This window comes from Vicugna pacos, chromosome 2, assembly GCF_048564905.1.
Source record: "Vicugna pacos chromosome 2, VicPac4, whole genome shotgun sequence".
Lineage (NCBI taxonomy): Eukaryota > Metazoa > Chordata > Mammalia > Artiodactyla > Camelidae > Vicugna > Vicugna pacos.
In genome coordinates, this window is record NC_132988.1 from 9,559,608 (window position 1) to 9,566,240 (window position 6,633).

Sequence of the window (6,633 nt, forward strand, 5' to 3'; positions counted from 1 at the left end):
ACCTCATATTTTAAATGAGGGATTTGATAAATTAACCTGACCAAAGCCATATGACTTGGTGACAGGAGCCAGGCAGGACTAAAAATTCAAGCTGCCTGACTCCTAAGGTCATGCTATTTCCACTACACCAAATGACCTTCACTTTAGGTGATGAACAAAACCATCACAAGCCAAGATTCAGTGATCAAGTTTCTGTTCTATCAGCTTAGTGTTAAACTCTAGCCCCCTCAAGCTCTGTGGTTCAGAAAAGATTCAGAACTCCATGACTCTCAAAGTCTTAAATACACCTTTAAAGAACTTCCACGCCAGGCTTATTAGCAGCTCTACATCACATATAATTCACCTAGTAAACAATAATTGTTGTCTAGAAGTCATTTGGATTTATTATGAAAATTCTTAAGACTGTTTTTGATAAAGAAAAAAATAAGCCTATAACCAGGGTTAAAAGTCAGAGTAGAGAAGATAAACCCAAAGTGTCTCATTTCTTTTTTTTATTTTTATTTTTAAAGTGAGAAACATTATGAAGTGGGATTGCTCCTATGTCAATCAAACGATTTTTTACCTCATTTATTCTTCATTAGAAAACTATGTAAATCTCACCAATATCCCTTTTCAATGTCTCACAAGAACAAAAGTTTTCTTGATGCCATTTGGTCCATCACTTTAACCCAGCAGCCTGGGTAAGAATCACCACAATGCAGGGGGTGTTTGAATGTTGGCACATATGAATGCAACACATATGTTGTTGCCTCTATTATTTTTGTACCTGATATAATTGAGAGTCTGCTACATCCATATCTATGTAGTAGTCCTTTTTTTTTTTTTTCAGATTTGCCAGGCATATGAAGAATAGAAAGATATCCATCCTGTCAAAAGTGCATGCCTTTTTTGGAGTTATGGTTTCTTGTGAAAATATATCTTTTGGCTCAGATGTTAGCTTGATGCAGCATTTATGATCAGTAATGTTTTTTTAACTAGCACATGTGCCCAGGAAGATCCTGGGAAAATTTTTGAGTGAGCATCATACTGAATAAATGTCTTAGCATGCTCGATAGCCTAATTTTATACATTTGATATCTCTAACCATGTCTAATTCACCATTTCCTCTAAGCATAGAGAATGCCAATTTTTGTCACACACGTTTTCAAAAACAATATTTTTTTAAAATTTACTATGACTGTTTTCTATAACTTCTTTTTTTAAAAACTTTTTTTTATTGATTTATAATCATTTTACAACGTTTGTTTTCTATAACTTCTGCTGTTAGTTTCTTCTTCCGTGTTAATTTAGGAATAGCAGCAGACAATTAAGGGAGGACTAGAAGAATTAATATAGGGAATAAAAACTAAAAAGCAGGGAATGGGTTTAGACTCAGAAGTGGTCAAAATGAAACCAAGGATCAAAAGACAAGTGTATATCCAAGTGGCCAATAGGCACATGAAAAAGTGCTCAATATCAGTAATTATCAAAGAAATGCAAATCAAAACTACAATGAGATATCCCGTCATAGCAGTCAGAATGGCCATCATTCAAAAGTCCACAAACAATAAAAGCTGGAGAGGGTGTGGAGAAAAGGGAACCCTCCTACACTGTTGGTAGGAATGTAGTTTGGTGCAGCCGTTATGGAAAACAGTATGGAGATTTCTCAAAAAACTAAAAATAGACTTACCATATGATCCAGCAATCCCACTCCTGGGCATACATCCAGAAGGAAGTCTACTTCAAAAAGATACATGCACCCCAATGTTCATAGCAGCACTACTTACAATAGCCAAGACATGGAAGCAACCTAAATATCCATTGACAGATGACTGGATAAAGAAGATGTGGTATATTTATACAATGGAATACTATTCAGCCATAAAAAAGAATAAAATAATGCCATTTGCAACAACATGGATGGATCTGAAGATCATCATTCTAAATGAAGTAAGCCAGAAAAAAAAAAGAAAAACACCATATGATATCACTCATATGAAGAATCTAAAAAAAATAAAAAGAAGACACTAATGAACTTATCTACAAAACAGAAACAGACTTGCAGACATAACAAACACTCTTATGGTTACCTGGGAAAGAGGGTGGGAAGGGATAAATTGGGAGTTCAAGATTTGCAAATATTAACTAGTATATATACAATAAATAACAAGTTCCTTCTGTATAGCACAGGGAACTATATTCAATATCTTGTAGTATAAAGAAAAAGAATATGAAAAGGAATATATGTATGTATATGTATGACTGAAACATTATGCTGTACACCAGAAATTGACACATAAACTTACTGTACTTCAATTTAAAAAGAGAAAGAAAGAAAAACGTATATCAAAACCAGAAGTTATGTACTGGTGTGAAATCCAGAGAATCAGACAGCAGCGAAGTGGAAGAATGGGCAGCCAAAAGGAAACGAGGCCCCCAGTAGATAATTGAAGTTAGAGCAAGGTGTTGGAAGGGGAAGTCGACATCATCCATGCAATTGAGAATCAAAAAGAAAACACTCTGGGAAAGAAAGACTCTCAAGTAAGCCAAGGTCTGTCTCCACTTTTGAATGTTTCCATCTATGGGCAAGGATTACTCCCACCATAAAGAGAGACAGGTGTCTAACCAGGAATCAAGAGCAGATCCTGATAATGTTAAGATCGACTTTACTAGGATGCTTAGAGTGGAATTTTATTCAACAATAAGTTAGGTAACAAAGATACAGCAATGAAGAAAACAGGCAAAATGTCCTACCCACACGAAATTTACATTTTATAGAGGTAAGTAAATCACAGGTTATTGTAACTGAGTCCAAACTCGTTCTGCTCACCATATGACAGGCCAGTAAATCGGGAGACGAGGTGTTGGGACAAGGGAAAACTACTTTATTCAGAAAGACCGCAGACAGAGAAGATGGGGGACTAATATCCTGGAGAACCCTCTTCCCCAAGTCAGAATTTGGGCTCCTTTAATACTGAAAGAGGAGGGGGTGTGGTTGGTTGTTGCAAACTTCTTGGTGTCTGGATCCTTTGTTCTTGCAGCTGTCCACATCGGTCAGGTCATGGTGTCCCTGTAAACCTCTAACAAGGCAATTGTTATTCTCTGTTCTGCAACTTTTCTCTCTATATGGATGGGAAAGCTTTACACCCTTAAAGGTCAGAGCCTTGAGAATGGGCTCTCCTGTATATTTCAGGCTGTAGGCAACATTCTTTGTAATTAAAAAGGTGCAGAACCAGTGTGACTAAGCCCAGGAAACAGCATAGGATTAAAGCAGGGGAACAGATTTGTTCTCCTCTGTTACATTATGAGCATAGTTACAGAACACAACTTTTCAGACTTGAAAGGTAACTCAGTTTCTATCCTTAGTTAGGTCAAGTTCCAAAAACTGCTATCCTAGTATTTGCTGTAATCAATTCTTGAACTTGTCTTTTTTTTTTGCTTTTTCACTTTTCTAGGTAAATATTTTTCACATATTCCTTTATTCACTTCTGGAGCCATATTGGTTTTAAGTTCTCACGCATTCATTTTTTAGTATCTCATAATTTCCATCCAATCAGTACGAATTCAGTATTTCTAGGCTCCAGAGAAGACATCAAAAGGAGAAAGGGCAAGGCTGTCCACTCAAGGAGTTTTTATTTCTGCAGGAGTCCATACGTCCTCAGGAAACTGTCAGATCAGGATGAAAGAGTGATGGGCCACAAGGGAGGCACTAAGTACTACGGTGGTGAAAAGGCTATGATAACAGAGGATATTTTCCAGATTCCCAGAACAGAACTGAAATCATTTTCAGTTGGCAGGAATCAAGAAACGCTTATAGAGAAATCTATCAAATGTATAAGAAAATCAAATTAGATTAGATAAAATTTAATGAGTAAACATTAAATTTAAGAGTAGGGACTACATCTGATTCCTCATTTTCCGTAGTCTCTAAAATCAGAGACTGGAACTGGACGTAAGTGAATTAGTGAAATATTTGTTGAACCGATCTTAGACTGGATTAAATCCTGAACCATTAGGACTTCAAATAGGTAAAACTAGGACAAACAGAGGAGGTCTTTTCAAAGAAAAGACACGCACAACATAAGCAAAAATAAGCAAAGAGAAAATGTGAGCAGAAGTTAGCCTGATCTGGATTGTTTGTAGTGTTCACCAAAAAGGTCTGTTTGAAGAAGGGAAGGTATAGATCAGTGGCAGAGTGTGTCCTTAGCACGTGTGAGGTCCTGGGTTCAATCCCCAGTACTTCTATCAAAAACTAAATAGATAAACTTAATTACCTCCCTCTCCTGCCTGAAAGTTTAATAACTTTACGTGAGACACACTGGTTTCAGCATCCAGTGAAAAGTGTGAGCCCAATATCTAGGAGAAGCGGGGAGGGTGTGAGACACCCAGGCAGACTCTGCTTCAGATGTCTGGCTAAAGGGCTTGAAAGGGGCGCAGGAGCGAAGCCCGAGGCTGGAACGAAGAGTGAGATGCAGGTGAGGAAGACGACAAGCGAGGTGGGGCAGGACCTCTCAGGATCAAAGTCACAGGAGGAAGAGGCTCTGGGCTGGGTGGACACTGGCCTCATCTTGGCCTTGCCATTAGCTGTTTTTGTTTTGTTTTAATTTGGGGGCAAGTCACTTACTTCCCTGAGCTTGTTCTCTCATCTGTAAAATGGAGATGAAACTTACATGATATTATCATGTCTAAATATGACAAATTTTGTTAAATACCCGACATACACAGCATGCCACCATAAAAATGAGTATGTTTTTATAGAATTATATAGAGAATATGTCTACTTGGAGAACATGTGAATATATAGTAGTATATTGGTTTCCTAAAGCTGCTGTAATAAAGTACCACAAACGAGTGGTTTAAAACAACAGAAATGTATTCTCTTACCATCTCAGCAGCCAAAGTCCAAAATCAGCGTTGGCAGGGTTGGTTTCTTCTTGGAGGCTCAGAGAGAGAATCTGTTCCATGCCTCTGTCTTAACTTCTGGTGGTTGCTGGCAAACTCCAGTCTCTGCCTCTGTTGTCACGTGGCTCTCTCCCTGTTTGTCCCTGTGTGCCCTCGTGTCTGTCCTTTTTTCTTAAGGATGCCAGTCATATTGGCTTTAGGACCTACTCTGCTCCAGTATGACCTCATCTTCACGAATGACATCTGCAAAGACCTCATTTCCAAACAACGTGAGGTTCCAGGTTGACCTGAATTTGGGGGGAACGCTCTTCAACCCAACATAAGATGTGTATTCCTAATGTATCCTTGTTTTTAGACTCACTGCAATGGGCTATTATTATAAGAACTAGGATTTGGTGGGGCCTCAGAGGGGAGGACAATGAAATGGTTGTGGGCCCAGGTCAGGGAGTTTGAACTCCATCTATTCCTCTTCCCGGCTGTGTAGCCTTGGAGGCTACACCCTCTCCAGTTGTTAGCTTTCTCATCTGATAAACAGGGAGCAGAAAGTTCCGAGTGTTTGGGGAGGACTGAGTGAAGGGACGTGCGCAGTGCACTTAGCGTGGTACTGGCCCAGAGGGACGGTGCGTGGCTCACTCCAAGGAAGCCAACCTGTGCCGCAGGTGGGCTGGGAGTGGGGGTTTCTGCTCACGTGAACCAGACGACACAATTTCATCCGGCTGAGCCTGGCGCTGTGTGCAGAGACATGTGCGTCTTTATGACTTAGCACTCTGCTACCAGTCTTCCCCAGGCTGCTTGTTCAGTACGAACAGGAATGATTGACCACCGCTGGTGACCCACGTCCCATAGAAATGCCGGGTCACATGTCGTTGCCCTTCGGTGTCTAGCATTTCAGCTTGCCCATCGCCTTTATACACTGTCTTACTGTTCTCCAAAAAACAACTGCTGCTTCTCCATCACCAACCTCATCAATTTCTTCCTTGAGTTATTTTTGGAAAGAATAATGGTAAGTTATATAAATAAATAATGTCTTAACTTCCATAAATATAATATATTATCTTGCTAGTATATTTTATTTCAGCTTTTTAAAATAAGAAAACTGATGTTCAAATGGATTAAATGACTTAAATACAGCACTTTGCTGTATCCTGACCAGTGGAGATATCTTCCGCTTATATTAGCCATATTCTAGGTAGGAGTTCATTGTCGATGATATGGTAATGGAATATAAAATTGTAGTCAGTATATGCAGTTTGTAGTGGTCACCGTCTTATCCACAAAGAAAGCTCACTATTATACGTTTGAATAGTATTAAGGCTTGGCCTGAAGTTACATTGGCAAAATCTATATTGGTTTCCTGATGGTTTGCTCGATTCAACACTCCACTTTGTCAGCTCACAGTTTGCCAGTGTGTACAGAGAAGTTTGCTGGGGAGGGAAATCCGAACAATTCCTTTGCTATTCACGAGGCACTTTTATATCGAGTCCACACTTGTGTTCCGTTGATTTTACCGTGTGATGTACAAATACAGCGAGGCAACATGGTGCCCTTTAACACCACACTTCCAGCCCCCAGACAAATAATCTCAGGATTTAAAGAAGGTGATTTTAAGAGTTTCTGTGTGCTCTTGCCCATTACAAAGTGCACGCATAAGGATGCAGGCAGGGCTTCTTACACACTGATATCTAAGATCAAGAAAATTACTCATTCATTTCAAAACTCAGGAAGCCCAAGGTTGTGTACCAACTCCCTGAA